The following is an 18218-nucleotide window of genomic DNA, read 5'->3' as shown; positions in this document are numbered from 1 at the left end:
TAACTCAAAAAAAAAAAAAAAAAGATAAATATTAAGCTTTTTAACACGTATTTATAATTATAGACCAGACAAATAAAGGCAGGAGCAAGGGTAGAAGATGAGTATGTAAATATTATATGTTGGCCATTGCCTTGCTAAGGTATGGAATGGCCATGTGCTCTTTGAGCTATGGCCAAGCCATGCTTTCCTAAGCTTTGGCTCTCTCCCCTACCTTGGGGAGGTGAATTTTCTTTTTGTCCTCTTTTTCTAATTTACTTTATAAGTGAACTATATTTTCTACCTTCCATATGACCCAGCAATTCCCCTATTGGGAATATACCTGGAGGAACTCAAATCATTCTACAAAAAATATACATGCACAGGTATGTTTGTTGTAGCTCTATTCACAATAGCAAAAACATGGAACCAATTATGTTGACCATGGAAGCTGGACTGGATAAAGAAAATGTGGTACATATACACAATGGAATATTATGCAGCCATAAAGTAGGACAAACATATGGACTTTGCAGCAGCTTGGATGGATTTGGAGTCGATCATACTTAGTGATCTATCACAGAAACAATGAATAGAGTACCATAAGCGGACCTTGAACAATCATACTATAAGAAAGAGATTGGCAGTAGTGGGAAACTGACAGGGGAGCGAGGGTGGGATTGGCAGTTGAGGGAAACTGCTAGGGGAGGGAGAGGTATACTTCATCAACAAGGGTACCTGCATAATCAATGTTTATATACTTAACCCTGAATTGTGCCCCACATCTTTATAATCAAAAAAATAAAATAAAATAAAAATATATTATATGTGATGAGATAAGTAAAAATAATTGAATAAAGCTGAAGGACAAAAAATAGAATGAGTTAATTGATTGATATACAGGCAATAAGTAAAACCAAAAGAAAACCACTAAAAATTGACATACCTAATAAATATTAAATAAGAAAACAGGGAACTGAAAGCATTTTAAGTTATAATACAAAGGCAAGCACTAGGACAAAAAAATGAAAACATTCCTAAACATAAAAAATCTAAAGAGCAAAAAAATATGTATTTCACAGAGAAAAAGAAACATAATATAAATATAATTATAAAATATTTGTATAATTAAAATAAATGATCTTGATTCATCTATTCAAAGAAAAGTAATTTAAGTTTGGTTCACAATGGTAGATCAACTATAAGCTGTATAGAACAAATAGACACAAGACAAAGGTTAAAAATGAACAAAATTATACCAGACAAATAAAAACAGTAGGGGTAATGATTTTGATATCAAACAGAATAAGTAGAATTCAAGCCTAATATAACAAAGGAGTTACTTTTTAATTCTAAAAACCATAATTCACAATAAAGATATAATAGTTACAAATATCTATAAGTAAATCACCAAAAAAAATAGCTTTCTGGATCAAAAAACTACAGAGGATGCAAGAGACACAAATAAAAATATGCTCATTAGTGGAAAGACTTTAAAATAACACCTCAGATAAAGATAGATCAAAGGGCTAAAAGGTAGGTAAGAGTATTGAGAACCTAAACAACATAATCACCAAGGAAGAACTTTTCAATATTTCTCAATTTTTGAGAGTTTTTAATCTTATTAAATAACTTTCATTAAAAAGAAAATACAAACTACAGTTACATAATTTTTTTTAATGAAATGAAAACACTATATTTTTAGCAGGGTGAATACTAAAAAATTGAACATGTACTTTACTAAAAATAATTCAAATAAATATATTAGATTTTCATGTCAAAAAATAGAGAAAGAACAACAAAGTAAACCAAAAGAAAGCACAGGAAGGGAATCATAATGATAAACAGAAATTAATGAGATAGCAGAAAAATAGTAGACAACTAATTAACCAATATTCTGCTTTTATAATTGACAACATACAACTACTAGCTAACTTAATCAAGAAAAAAAAGAAAATACAAATACGCAAGTTACAAATTACAGGGAAAAATAAACATTGCAACCAAAAAATTGTTAAAATAAATTATGAGGCAGATTTTCTGACTTTTATGTAAACATTTTAAAGCCTACATGAAATGTCCATTTTCAAGGGAAATACAGATTACCAAAAGTGGCTACATTAGAGAGAGAAAGCTTAAACACAACAATTTATGTAGAGGAAACAGACATCACACACACACGTGCACATGCACACACACACAGCATGGAAAGTTTCATTGTGGAATTCTTTTAAGCTTTCAAAGAAAATATAGTCAAATATTCTATAAGTTGTTTCAGAACATTGAAAATGAAAGATAACGTCCCAAGCAAGTATAACACTGATATGTAAGCCTAACATAGTACAAGAAGAAAGCTGCAGTATAGACTAATATCACTTATGAATATCCATGCATTAAATAAATGTATTAAATAAAATATTAGTAAATAGAATTCAATACTACATTAAAAAATATTACCATAAGACCCAAGTGGGATATTCTCTAGGAATGCAAAGTTGGTAATATTAGGAAATCCAGTAGTATCACATAAATGGATCTAAAGAGAAAAAAAATTGTATAATTATTTACATAAATTCTGAAGAAATCTTTGAAATATTTCATAAGCTACTCTTTATTTTTTTAAATGCTCAAGAAAATAGGAATTGATCAATATTTTCTTAACATGATTATAAACATATATATAATTGAGTTCTTAATGAGGAAATACTAAAGACTTCTAAGATCAGGAACAAGGCAAGATGCTATCCACAACACTGTACAAACGGTATTAACTACACTTAAAACAAATGAGAGGAATAAGAAATTGATTAAAAAATAAGATATTAGAGCCCATACTTGAAAAACGCAGAATTAACAGTAAAACTAGCTTGAACAGAAATGAATTCAATAAGGATATAGGATACAGTAAAACAGAAGTAATCGGTTACATATATGCAAACAATAATCAGTTACATTGCATAAAAGTAGAAAAACTGCAATGGCTGAAAGAAGATTAAATATTTAGAATAAACTTAAGAAGAAATGTGTAAAACTATGTGAAATATTTATATAGTTCCTGAATAACAAAAAGTAAACTTACGCAAATAGACACCTACAGTTCTTAGGTAGAATGACCCAACAACATAAAGATGTCACTTTTTCCTAAGTTTATTTATAAATTTAAGATAGAAAAACACTAAAAGGGAAACTTATAAGGGTGTCTGCTCCTACAAGTTATTAAAACATACTATTAAGACCCCATAATTAAATAAATGCGATATTAACATGAATAGACAAACAGACCATTATAACAATAAAAGCCAAGAAATAGACTCAAGTATATTAATGAGAGACATTTCTCCATGGGTCTCTCATAATTTTTCTCTATGTCTTATGTCAGTTTCTGTCTCAAATTATCTTTCAAGGATGTTTATATAGCTAATAACCTTGGAAGACAATGATAGTGTTCCAGGACAGAGAACAAATTTGTTTCTGCACCAGCAAAATAAAGATAATGTCTTACAAGTTAATAGATGTGGTGGATCCTTATACTTCTGGTAGTGTTTGGGGATAAGTTAGTGAAAGATACATAGAAAATTAAAACAAAATAGGCAATTATTATTTTAAGGAAAACAGGTTGTATAAAAAAGGAAATATCATTTGATAGATAGTTCATCTGTAAATAACATTTGCAATAGCATAATTTACAAATAAAAAGTACTGATTAAACAAAGCAATCTTGCTTAAACAATTTACGTGCATTGTGTTAGTTTAAAAAAAATCTAAAAATGTGATCAGTTAATACAAAAAAATCAACAAAACAAAAAGCTGATTCTTTGAAAGGATAAACAAGACTGATAATTCCCTAGCTAGACTGACCAAGAAAAAGAGAGAAAAGCCCACATAAACACAATCAGAAACACAAAAGATGAAGTCACATCTGACTCGGAAGAAATACAAAAGATTATCAGACTACTATGTACACTTATATGGAAACAAACTTGAAAACCTAAAGGAAATGGAGGACTTTCTGACTTCACACAACCTCCCTAGGTTGAAACAAGAAGAAAATCGAGACCCCCAAATAGACCAATAACAATCAGTGAAAATGATTATGTCATAAGAAAACTACCTACAAAAAAAGTCCTGGACCAGATGGCTGTCCAGCAGAATTGTACAAGACATACAAGGAGGAACTGATACCAATCCTACTGAAAGTATTCCAGGTGATTGAGAAAGATGGAGCTCTCCCCAAATCATTTTATGAAGCTAACATCTCATTGATACCCAAGTGAGGTAAAGACCCAACAAAGAAAGAGAACTACAGGCCAATATCTCTGATGAACATAAATGCTAAAATTCTCAACAAGATCCTAGCGAACTGGATTCAACAACACATCTCAAAGATCATCTATCACGACCAAGTAGGCTTCATCCCCGGGATGCAAGACTGGTTCAACATTTGTAAGACCATAAATGTAATTAAATACATCAAGAGATATAAAAACAAAAAACCACACGATTATATCATTATATGCAGAAAAAGCTTTTGATAAAATTCAGCACCCCTTCTTGATCAAACCCCTCGAATATCTAGGCATAGGTGGAACATATCTCCAAATAGATAGTAAGAGCCATCTACGAAAAACCCACAGCCAGCATACTCCTAAACAGACAAAAATTGGAACCATTTCCCCTGAAAACTGGAAGACAAGCATGTCCACTCTCACCCCTCCTATTCAACATAGTTTTGGAAGTGAAGTTAGATTCTGGTTTCATTTATCAACTTTAGGAGCTTGGATAATATGAGCTTGTTCTTAAGAAGTGAACCTATTCAATAAATGGTGCTAAGAAAATTGGCTGACCACATGCAGAAGATTGAAATAGGACCCCTATCTATCCCCATACACAAAAATTAACTCTAAATGGATCAGAGACCTAAATGTAGAACCTCTAACTGTAAGAACCTTAGAAAATGCAGGAGACACTCTTATGGAAGATGGAACTGGCAACCAATTCCTGATCAAAACCCGAAGTGCACAGGCCATAAGAGATAAGATAGACAAGTGGGACCTCATTAAACTGACAAGCTTCTGCAAAGCCACAGAAACTATCAAGAGAGCAGGGTGACAGCCCACAGACGGGGAAAAAATATTTGCCAACTCCATGTCTGACAAAGGCCTAACATCAAGGGACTACAAGGAACTCAAGTGTGCTGAAAAGAAAAGACAAACAGCCCCATTACAAAGTGGGCAAAAGATATGAATACACAGTTCTCAAGAGAAGACATACGAGCAGCCAACAGATACCTGAAAAAATGTTCAGCCTCACTAGTCATCAAAGAAATGCAAATTAAAACTGCATTGAGATACCACCTAACTCCAGTCAGAATGGTCACCATCAATTACTCAAAAAAAAAACAAAAAAACAGATGCTGGAGAGGATGTGACGAAAAGGGAACACGTCTACACTGTTGGTGGGAGTGTGAACTAGTACAGCCTCTGGAAATCAGTGTGGTGATTCCTAAAAGTTCTAAAAACCAACCTTCCATATGACCCCTCAATCCCTCTACTGGGAATATACCCTGAAGAACTCAAATCACTCTATAAAAAAGATACCTGCACATGTATGTTTATTGCAGCATTGCTCACAATAGCAAGAACATGGAACCAACCGTGCTGCCCATCAAAAGAGGACTGGATTTTTTTAAATGTGGTACATATACACAATGGAATATTATGCGGCCATAAAGAACAAAATCACAAATTTGCAGCAACCTGAATGGACTTAGAGTCTATAAAACTGAGTGATCTTTCACAGAAAAAAAGATCTGAGTGTCACATATTCTCACTCATAAGTGGACCTTGAACAACTACTGTAATACTATAAGAAAAGGATTGACAGTAGCAGGAAACTGAGGGGTGGGGGCGGGGGATTGAAAGGTGAGATTAACAGTAATTGATATATGCTACCTGGGAAAGGGGGGTCACACCTCATCAACAAGTTTACCTGCACAATGAATATTTGTGTACCTATCCCTGATTTGTACCTCACAATTTTAAAATAAAAATTAAAAAGAAAATGTGATCAGTTTATTTCTGAGAAATCGAGAAAATAGTTGTAACTTAAAATTATTATGTAGGAAAAAAATCTCCTCACATTACAAAATTCTCTAAGTTAATCACAAAGAATACTTGTTTTTTAAAATAGGATCTGCAGATATTAAATGACCTTTATTTTCATGCGCAACTAATAAGTTGATATAATATCTTGCAAATAGTTTAATAATAATTGTGTATTAAGAATCTAAAGTATTTTATTACACTTTGCTCACTAATTCCATTTTGATAAATCTATTGTAAGAACATCATCCTAGTAATAATAGCTTTTTTATTGGTGACAGTAAAATATAAAAATCAGGAAAAAAGTCTCAAGGTGAAACTATAAAGGAATAGTTTATCAGGTTCGGTGGCTCAGCCTATAATCCCACGCCTTTGGGAGGCTGAGGTGAGTGGATTGCCTGAACCCATGGGTTCGAGACCCGCCTGAGCAATTTGAAGAGACCTCATCTCTACAATAAAAATAAAAAATAAAAAATTAGCCGGGCGTGATAGCGCTTGCCGGTAATTCCGGCTACTTGGAAGGCTAAGGCGGAAGGATCGCCGGCGCCCAGCAGGTCGAGGCCGCGGTGGCCGGGAGCGGCCACTGCACTCCAGTCTGGGCGACAGAGTGAGACTCTGACTCAAAAAAAAAGAATAGTTTATTTAATGTGGCTTTGTTTATGAAACTCTATGGAATCCCTTAAAAATAGGACTAAAAAGATAACAAATTGCATACAATATGTTTGCGATATTATGCTTTTTTAAGAAAAATTTTTATTATAGTATTCTTTTACCTTGAGGAAAGTATACATAGTTAATTCCAAAATGTCCCTCCCCTAAAGTACCATTTTTCCAATATAATCTCTCTTAATATTTCTACATAAAATATAAATTACATTATTAATAATTGATAAAGTTCTATATTATGAATAGACTTTATTTCTCCTGTGCTTCATTGCTTGAAATAATCTCCCTTGAGATTACTGATTCTCCTTTAATCTCTCACTACTTAAACTTTCAGATACAATTTTTTTAATTATAAATTCTTGTTATCCTCATGTACTGGGAGTTATTTTTAAAATATTTTTCAAATGGTACAGCACATATACAACATGTCAAAATAATTCACTGAGCCATCATAGCAAATGTTGGCTATTAACAGTACGACTGTACTGACCTATAAGAGTTACTTATTAAACCATCGTTCTATATATAGGATAACCATACATCCTTCTACCTAGGACAGTTCTAGTCTATGCCTGTTGTCCTGGCATGACTAATAATGCATTCTTTCATTCTCAAAGTGTCATTTTCCTTTAAATGATAATTCAACCATTACCCTAACTTATATGTACACTTACAGAAATGGTTCCTTTGGAATATCAACTACCATGACTGTATTTCATTGAGAACTGGATGACAAGTATTTCCATTTTAGCCTTCTGGTACATCCCAGTGATCAGAATTTCTCTCCTCATTAGCATCCAAAACCCTGATGTGTATTGCAAACATATTGTGTACCAAAGGTCATTCCAGCTCTGTGCAAAAGTATACTACAAGAATAGCCTCCATGCAGGCTCTGGCCCTCCCTCTCAAAGAACCCTGGAATACTGCATTTGAATAAGGATGTGGTTAAGGCCTTCTTTTCTGGACATGAAGATATAACTTTTGCTTGGGGGATTCTAAGCACAGATATCAATTAGTGATATAGCCTTCTTATAAGAAGAAATCTAAAGTGACTCCTGGGGACCCTTAACTTTTGAGCAGGCAAGACTCTGTGAACTCAGCAGATTACATGATCTATAACATGTACAAAAAGTTGTGGGAAGGCCCAGAAAAGGCATCTCAGGAGAGGCAGAATTTGAGCTAGAGTTCCAAGTGTAGATGAGGTACACAGTAACTTCAGGGATGTTTGCCAGAGGAAAGGATGGCTGCCTCCCAAGAGGCCTCCTACGGTGGTATGCTTTACCTTGGTGGCTTTACCATGCCCATTAATTGGCCTGTGGTTTTATATGCCTAATAACCTGATTTTGTCAGCATTCCAAAAGCAAATTCACTTCTTAAGAACAAGCTCATATTATCCAAGCTCCTGAAGTAGATAAATAAAACGAGAATCTAACTTCACTTTACAATGTGAAATCATTGTTACGGGCACTAAAAATCTTGAAGCCCATGTGAGCAACACATTTTGTCCTTGTAGGCACACATGGAAAGACAAATAATAATCAGAAGATTGTTTAATAATGTGGAATCAAAACAAAGGAGTTAGATGAATCCAATTTTTAATGGCATTAGGGTCAGACAGCTGACGAATTCATCTTAAAATAGGGATTGACTTGCCAACAGAGTCAGAGTACTCAAAGTCTGTTGGTTAAATGTTCTAAATGTTCTTCTCTCCTGGGTAGTGCTTGGATGAATACTGCCAAATTTGCCCTCATGATTCTTTTTTAAAGGCTCTCATACTGACCAGTTTGCATCAAGTTGAGACATTCTTTCTTTAGTTATCTTAATGTTTTATATCAAATTGCACTCAAATTATATAGCCAGTAAAGTCTTGTTTCTCATCTGATTTTCAAATTGAAATGATGTTTTAAACTTTTTAAAAAAACATTCAAATACATTGTAATTTATAAAAGAAGAAAACTTCTTTTAACCCTTTCAAAAATCCCACTGCCCTTCTCATATCTGCACACACATGTACATATAGACATATGTATTTCAGTGTATTAGAAGTTCCATATTCTTTTTTTTTTTTTTTGCCTTAAAAATAAGTTAACTCTTACCTCCAATTCTCATCTATCTAGACTGGCAACATATATATATATAATCCTGGTCAATCATCGATGTTCTTGACCATTCCCATCCACCCATTCCCATTCCTAGACTCTTGCCATCTTTGGTCTCTGCCACCATAGTCATTTTTATCCTAGTTCTCCTCTAAGGAGGTGTGCCACATCTTTGGGACTCTGAGATGAAGTTAGTTGTGCATTCTCACAATCTTGTAAGTTCTACTTTATCAGGATTTTCAGCTCACTGACCCCACCTCTTTTCACTTCCCAATACCCTCTTAATTGTCCTCACCTCCTCCCTTGCCTAGCTTGGGTTCCATGATTCATTGTTATAATCATTCTTTGTAGTTAAAAACTTGTGGTTTTAAGTTTTATTACCCCACTTTTATTCCATCTCACCTGGAAAAAGTTCCAACTGTGACAAGCCACCTGTTCTACCCCTGTACTTGGATAACTGAGGAAAAAAAAGCATGGAAAATTATACTGACCCACTTAAATTTTAACTGATCAGGTAGTGCTGCCTGGTTATGGTACTACATTTCTGGTCAATTTACAGATTGTTCCTACAAAATAACTATTTCTCCTCTGTCAAAATCTTAAAACTCTATACTACTACCTTACTCTTAGCCAGTCACCCTGCTTTTCGTTTTACTTTAAAAATACAAAATTTCAAAGAGAAATTTCCAATCTTCAATCATTAAATCTACCAATTTATATAACTCTTTAGCCTCAAACTATATTTTATATTAATTGTACCCATTTAATATGAATAAAAATTTCTTATCTCTGTCAACGTCTCAACTATTTGTTTTCATTGCTCTTACAATCTCTAACTCTTTTCTTTCCTCTCTCACACATACACAAAATTATGTTTTCTTCCCTGTAAACCATTCCCATTAACAAAAAACACACCCCATTCCTTGTTCCTGTATTCAAGAAAAAAGCAGCATTTTTATATACACTATGTTCACTTCCTCTTCTAGCCGAACCTTTTCACTGAAACAATTCTATTCAACTTGAAGTTCTTCACCACTCTCAAAAATACCTCCTTAAGTCAACAGACCCAAATCTTACCTGAATCACCACAAGCTCTAGGAATCCCTCTAACACACAAGGCTTGTCTCCACTTTTGGACCTTTTGCTATTTATATTCCCTTGGAGAGAATCTTTCTTCCTCCCTTATATTGGCATAGCTCATTCATTCGCTTCATTCAACCTCCCAGACACTTCCTCAGAAAGAGTTTCCCTGATGACCCTATCTATAACAGCAAATCCTGCCATTCTCTATAAACCTAGTGAGATACAGATTGTTTTCAAAGATATGTGCAATAATTCCTCCTATGGAATATGCTCCATAGTGACATAATTTTGCCATTCTTTCCATCAAGAAATGAAAGCTATGTTCCCTCCCTTTAAATCTGGACTGGCCTTATTATACTCTTTGACTAGTCATATGAAGTTATGACTTTCAGGTCTGGGTCTTAGGATTTTCTTTTGCCTCCCTTGGAAGCCAGTTGCCATGTGGAAAATTTCAGGCTAGAAGAGGGAGGCCATGTGGAAAACTGAAGTACCCTAGTCAACAGTTGACTCTAAGCCCTCAGATATCTTAGACATCATTCTAGTTCCAACAAGGCTTTCTCACTGAGTGTAGCCACATATACAACACCAGATAAACATCTTACAGCCATTTTGTTCACAAATAATCAAAATAATTTCAAAAGAGCCTTTGTTGAGGAGTTTAGACCTTTTTACTTATAGAATTGTAACAGAACATGTATTGTGGGATATGAAGGATGAGAAATGCTTTTATTTCAGCTGATTAAACAGAACGCAATAAAAACTGTCAATCATTTTATTATTTTAGCATCAGAGAAATAAATAGATTTGTGACAAATATATAAAAGCAAGTAGTCAAAATAAAAAGTAATGATAGATCAAATAAAAAGACTGTAAATAGCAGATTTTAAAAACTTTCTCATATTATTTAAAATGAAATCTACATTTTATCCACTAAAAACCCCACAAAATAATTATATTTTTTAAAAAGTCAGAAAGACTGCCTATATGTTTACAACATTGTGAGTTTTGTCAGGTTATTTCACTGCTTTTCAAATATAAATTCAACCATAACCAATTATTGTCAATTCTGGAATTTTAAAAAGTCCTATTGTTGACATTTTTTTAACTGAAAAACCTGTCTCAAAGTTACTGAAGTAGTTTACCTATTCCATAAAATCTCACTTCAACTATACAACCTAATTTAGAACTCTAATTTCCAGTTGACATTATAATTTCATGAATCCGTTTATTGTATGAATATCTTCATAAGATATTTTATGATGAAATATTTGCTTGAACTTTTTAAAGTCATCATACTTTGTGATGAGACTTTGTCCTCTGCTATTTTTTTAACATGAAATCTTTGCTAGCATGTTGACTGGTTAGATTGGATTTCCCAAGAAGCAGACACTGAGTACGACTTTAATACACAGAATGTTTATTAAGAAGAGTTTTTGGAACCAATGGTTGTATGGCGATGGAAAGAAACATAGCAGAACTGGGCAGAGGAAGAAGTTGAGCTGTAATACAGCTCCAATGAAAGCTTCAGCTGACTCACATAGAGCTTTGGGACTATAAAGAACTTTCAAAGTTGTCTTGTATTTTGTCAGGATAAAAACCTCTATATTTAAGCATCCATTTGTCATTAGTAGTAGTCATGGGCCCACTCTCACACATCATTTGGTATAAAATTAATCTTCTGGATGTACACAGGGTTGCTATGTTCTCATGCTGGTGAATCAAGCACTATGTAAACCTGATTTATAGTAGTAGTGGCTAAGGCCCTCCAGGTAGGAGATGCAAATGCATCTCTGGAGTATATTTCTGCTATTATCAGGACTAATCACTGGTCTTTTCATGAAGGAGAGGGTCCAGTTTTTCTACTTGTCATCAAGTGGCCAGTTAGTCTCCTCCAGGAATGTTACCATATCAGTAACTTAGTCTTGGCCTCTGGCAGACAGGGTAGTTATTTTGCAACAATAGTAGGTAGACTAGCCTCAATTAGTTAGAGTCAATGCTATTGGATTCATGCCTCTCTTCTGCCCTCACCACCATGCCACTTCACTCACATGCCTACCATGTTATCACCAGGATGGCTGGTGACAAATTCTAGCGGATGGCTTAGTTATTTTTATCTACTTTGTTGTTTAGTGCTTCTTACCTTGTGGGTGCTTTCTGATTGGCATTATCGTCTGACATGAAGATTTTCAAAGTTTATGCCGACTCCTGTATGTACAACCAAATGCTTCCATCTCAGACCTCAATCTTCTTTCTCTTTCTAGACTCCTGAACAGTTGCGTAAGCAGGAAAACCAGTGAGGAGACTATTTAGGTCATCAACAAGAATATGAAGGAGACTATTATGATGCTGATTTGGACAAGTGTCATATAAACAGGACAGTAGAAGCATAAGTATATTTGAGGCGCGCTTTCTAGAGAGTAGAGAGGCTTTGATAATGGATTAGATGAAGATCTAAGGGAAAGAAATGTGTCAAGTTAGATCCTGTACCATTAATCATTGTTTCCACTATGCCTTTTGTAGAAACTATGCCTGTAACTTACCAACAAGCAATGTCAGTCAGTAGTGCTCAGGAAAAAAATGTCAAGACTTCTCTTGAACAAAGGAGGAAGAAAAATAAGCCCACACCTATCTTTTTCAACCCCTAATGATTCAACTCTCAATTTTTTAGCCCGGAAAACTTGACCTACAATTCTGACTCCTTCTTTACCTGACATATGACTTTAACTAAGCAAGTTACTTAACTTCTCCACTACTCAAATTCCTCATCTGAAAACTGAGTGCAACTGTTTCACATGTGCAGGGCTGTTGTCAAATTTAAAGGGGACAACGTTTGGAAAAACCTCAATGCAATACCTTCCTATGGTAAGCACTAAACAAGGTCCACTCTTTCCTTATCACCCCAGTACTTATGAGCGCAACAGACATTTACAATTCTTTTAAGTCCCAGATGATTATTTTAAAAAAATTCTTTTGCAACCTTATGTACTTATGTCCTATGAGTTACATCTCCAGGGAGGCTATGGCTCACTTATAGCAAAGCAAGTACTTGCTCAGAAAAATCTTACAGTCAGTCTACTATCATAAGTATCAAAAGGCTAAAAGATAGATAGTATGACAACTGATTCAAATAATAATTTTACATTTTAAAGGCACAATGCACCATCGAGATACATACTGGCATATTTTTCCATTGTATTGATTTTTAAACTTGTCACAGGAAGTATAGCCTAGAAGACATAAAATTGTTCAATAAAACATCTTAAAAGAAGGTTGGTTGTTCTTTCTTAAATATATTCTTATTTTCTGTGTTTGTATATAAAATCTCCAGGTTATACATATTCCCACTTTCCTAATGTTTATTCTTGGTACTGTGTTCATTCTTTGGAACTGGCAAGGTCTGAAAGGAAAACGAATCTATGCTAACACACTTCTAGCATCTGTCACAAAGGTAAAAGAATAACAAAGAAGACAGTTTTGCAATGATAGAGACAGAAGCATTTTAGAATCTTCTGTTGCTCTTTAAATCATGAACAGAATTACAGAAAACTGTCACTTTCCATACAATACCTTAAAGATCTTTACATACTTTAGAACATCTGGGGTGTCATAGTGAAACTGGAAGAAGGATTACCATTGTGATCAAAAGAAATAACACAGGGTATTTGCAAAAAAATAATTATTGATTTAGAAAAAGAATCAAAAGGCAATTGAAAAAGACAGGGCAGGATAAAATGGGCAGGCTTGGTTTCCATGTGAGCAGGTGATGTAAATGTCCAAGGTGCCAATTCCTAGGAAGAATCCTCCCCTGATTGCCTGCCTTTCTCATTAATATGCACCCCCACCTGGTTCATATGCTTTTATGTTTGTACTGTTAGACAGCTTCTTGGAACTGACAGTCATCTCAGTTCAGACAAGGAGGAGTCCAAAGCAGTGAATTCCTCCCACCCATTTATGCAGTAGTCTGTACTCTTTTTTTTTTTTTTTTGAGAAAGCAGGATTTATTAAGAGGACAGAAAGCTCCCACAGTGGGAAGGCACCCAACGGGGTTGCCCAGTAGTCTATATTCTTAGTCAGATAACAATCTAATCTATCTAGAGAGCAGCACATCCTTGATTCCTGTTCCAGGACTCAAATTAAACTTAATAGATAATTAACAGTTAATTAAATTTTAATTATATTATTTTTAATTAATTTTAAAATTACTTTTGAATAAAATTGCACAGTTAGACTCTGCAGTTTCCATCAGAAATGTTAGCTTTAAAGTTGCATTACAGTTGAAGGAGAAGACTGACAATTTTGAGCCCATTGCCAATTCCAATCTCACTACTTCAGATCTAATACCACAGCCAAATAACTGATATATGAACTATTTTAATCTACATAAGATCTTTGTATGTGATCATGACTTTTAAACAATAATGCCTTACCAATTAAGAACCATATAGATAGAAATCTCTAGCCTTCACCTTTAAAAACTTAATTCTCAGTATTAATAATATCCCAAAATATTACTCCAAATTGAGGTAAAGTTCCCATTATAGGGTTCAGTTTCCTCATCTGTAAAACTAGATGATTGAATTATGTAATATCTAAGGTCCTGTCCAACCTTAAACATTTGTACATCTTATTTACAAGAATGGCAGTAAAGAAATTCAACCTCTGTCTTTGCCCTCATTGCTGAATTGTCCTGTGTTCTTTTGCCTCTTTTGCCCCCAGAGGACTTATCTTTTAAAAATGTACATTGATATGCAATATGCTTCTGACAGCAACACAAAGTCGAAAGTGAATAAGATGCATAGTGGCTCAGTAATATTTCAATTCATAGAGTCCCAAAAAACAAAGAGCCACTTTCAAGTTCAATGGAATTAAACTCATTTAAAGGGCAGCAATCAAGCACACACACATACACAGATTGGCACCTGTGTCTCCATGAAATCTCAGAATTCAAGGTGTTACATATATTGTTTTAAACTTGTCTCTAGGCTGAGCATGATGGCTCATGCCTGTAATCCCAGCACTTTTGGAGGCAGAGGTGAGAGGACTATCTAAATCCAGGAATTTGAAACCAGCCTGAGCAACTTGGCAAAACCTCATCTCCACAATAATTTTTTTAAAAATTAGCTGAATTAGTGGCACGTGCCTGTAGTTCCAGTTACTTGGATGGCCAAGTAGGAGGATTGCCTGAGTCCAGCAGGTCAAGGCTCTGGTAGCTGAGAGTGTGCTGCAATACACCAACCTGGGTAACTGAAAGAGACTTTGCCTCAAAAAAATAAAACAAGACAAAAACAAAAACAAAAAAACACCTTGGCTCCAGAATGATGATATGAGATATCCTTAGAGAAAATATATTATTATGAACGTATTCTTAACACACCAGAAACCATGACTGATCTCTTTCAGATTGCACCTAACCTTCTACCACAGGCTGGTCTAGAAGTAAAGCAAACACTAAGACAGGATAAAATGAAATCTAAGGAGGCTAAGATAAGAAAGCATTTTTTTCTCTTAATGCTTGAAATTTTAAAAAAAGTAAATAAACTCTACTATTTTTTTCTGATTCAATAATTACATAAATAATTTAGAAAACAATTAATTCTCATACAAAAGGGCCCACTGGCAATTTAAATCCCCTGATAACTCTTACTCTCTTTTATATCCAGATTCTTATGCAAATCTCATCTGAGTTTTAAAATTCGCCTTGTTTTCATCAGTTCTGTCTTCCCTCGCTCCTTTTAAACTAAAGACACTCAAAAACATGACAGGATAAAATGGAAAAGAGTCTAAGAGGAAAGGGAAAAAACAGGAGCAGCCATGTCATTCTCTACTGAGAAACCTCAGAGACTTCACATTAGACAGCTTCACAAGGGCTCATCCTCATTCTCCCAGCACAGCACCTGGCAAAAACCCAGGTACTCAACACCTGTATCATGAATACCTGAGAGCAAACGCAGCCCATATAGTACTTGAAGCAACAGAATCACACATTGACAACCATTGGGTAGTGTGTGCCATAAACAACCAGGACACCAAGCCAGCTGATTTTTCCCTCCAGACCTACTGTACTTACCCAGGACTTTGAACTCAGTTTTTCCCTAAATTCAACTGTACAACCTATCTTGACACTGGATTGGACATCAGCCTATTTGACTGATGGTACAATATTTTGTTTTATTCCTGGCAGCCACATCATCTTTAAGGGCCTGAGTCTCATTTTCTATCACTTTAGCTATTGGTTGTGCACTTTCCAGAATACATAAGTCTCACCAAAGTAACAAGGTATTAAATGGGACAGTCTACTGGTCCTGGACAGCAGGTGCCAATTGCTTTAACATTCTCCTGTGAAATCCCAGACCACCTAAGCAGGATGGCAAGGGGGCTGTCTGTGAATCTGTTTGCTTAACTAACCTTAGATTTTCACTCATCTCTGATTTTTAAAAAGAGTTGGAGAGACACATGCATACATAGGAAAACAGAAAGGATTTATTTGGAGACAGGTGCCAAGGAACTTGAGGAGGGTTGAGAGGGCAAGTGGAGAGCTTATCCCGGTCTCAAGTCAGATGAGCAAGACTTCAAGGAGTCCTTTCTTGAAAAGTTTGATGTACAACAGCTCCTGGAGTTTGGGGACATCCAGTCTCGTCTCCAACTCAAGTCTAACTGCATAAAGGGCAAGAGGCTGGCTAAAGCAGCCTGTGATGCCAGAATACAAAGCTGGTTACAGATGCAATGGATCCATCTCACAGTAGGTCAAGGGCCAGGTTTCCCAAGGACAAACTAGCCACATGGGAGACAGGCTCATGGTCTGCTGTCTGCCAAATCAGCAGGCTGGTGACCAGGCTGTTTATGGCAAACACTACCCACTGGCTGGTAATGCAAGTGTATTTCTATTGCTTCAAGCACTATATGAGCTGGTTCTGCTCCCAGGGATTAATGATACTGGCATTGAATATCTGGAGTTTTTCCAGGTACTATGCTAAGTGCTGGGAGAATGAAGATGAGTTCCGGCCCTTGAGGAGATCAACCAGAATTTAGGTTCCTCTGAGGCCCTACCTGACCTCAGGAGTGAATAAAGAGGTTTTGACTCATGTCCAAGAGGGCTTCCTGTGAGGGGCAAACAAGCTCAGCAAGGGAGGCTGGAGGTATAGTGCCAGATGTGAAAGCTGTGTGAGATCACAGATGAGGGAAAGTTGCCAACCATGCAGAGAGAGTTTTAGAAAAATCATGGAGTAATTCACTAAACAGACATGACAGAATCACTTTAAGTAGCATCAAAGACCAGGGGAAATCAACAATAGATACAATCTGAGCTGGTCACAAAATACCTTTCCCACCTCTTACTTCTCCTCGCTTCCATACTCACACTGCGGTGGAGGCAGCAGTTCAGAGAGTGGGATAGGTGTAGCAGTGCAAACAAGACAGAAATGAAAATAGATTCCACCTTTCTCCACCCGTAAAGCAAACTCCTAGCTGGAACAAGCCTGAGTAATGAAGAGGCCGACTAACCCCCAATAAAGTTTGCCATTTGCCCATGATGTGGGGCTGCATGTTTGAATCACTTCAGTGAGTGGAGGTTTTATCACTGGGGGGAGCTGAGAACGTTTTGTTCTCTCTGTGAATCATAAAAAAGCATGAGAACTACCAAATACCTCATCCAGAGGCATGAGAATTATTAGGGGATAGACGAAATTTAAACAGAAAATGACAGCTAAGGTAAAAGTATTTCTTCGATTTCACCATGTTATTTCATATGCTGATTACACCACAAGTAAATGTTACCTCCCTTCCTGGCGTAGCAGGTACCTTACCTTTGAAATTTGCATTTGTTTATATATTGCAACTTATTCCATAACTTTTCTAGTAGAGCAGCCCAATATTCAGGCTAATTTCCCCAAATTTGTACTCCCTTAATCCTCAGCTCCTGCTTGGCTTTCACTGAGGCAGCAGTACATCTTACAGCTGAACTCTGTGGAGAATTAAAAAAAAAAAAAAAACCACTGAGAATGATAACTAATGCTGTACCCTCAGGTAATCAGTAATCTAAGGAATTTCAGAAGCAATTGCTTTGACGTTTTGCTTTCCTTTGCTTGATACCCACCTTTATGAGAATGCTCTCATTTTAATGTATTGGTGAGTACTACAGGCTTGGAAACAAGAGAAGGAAACATCAGTTCATTTTTTAGCATAGCTGAAACCCTAAATACAGTAAAATAAAAGGATAAAATTAATATTATAGTGAGGTCTAGAGACTGTTACATCTGATTATATATTTGGCTTATAAATGCAAGAGTTAAAAATA

Source organism: Carlito syrichta, unplaced genomic scaffold, assembly GCF_000164805.1.
Source record: "Carlito syrichta isolate Samal-C Ts95f unplaced genomic scaffold, Tarsius_syrichta-2.0.1 Scaffold308791, whole genome shotgun sequence".
Taxonomy (NCBI): domain Eukaryota; kingdom Metazoa; phylum Chordata; class Mammalia; order Primates; family Tarsiidae; genus Carlito; species Carlito syrichta.
This window is presented reverse-complemented; position numbering follows the sequence as displayed.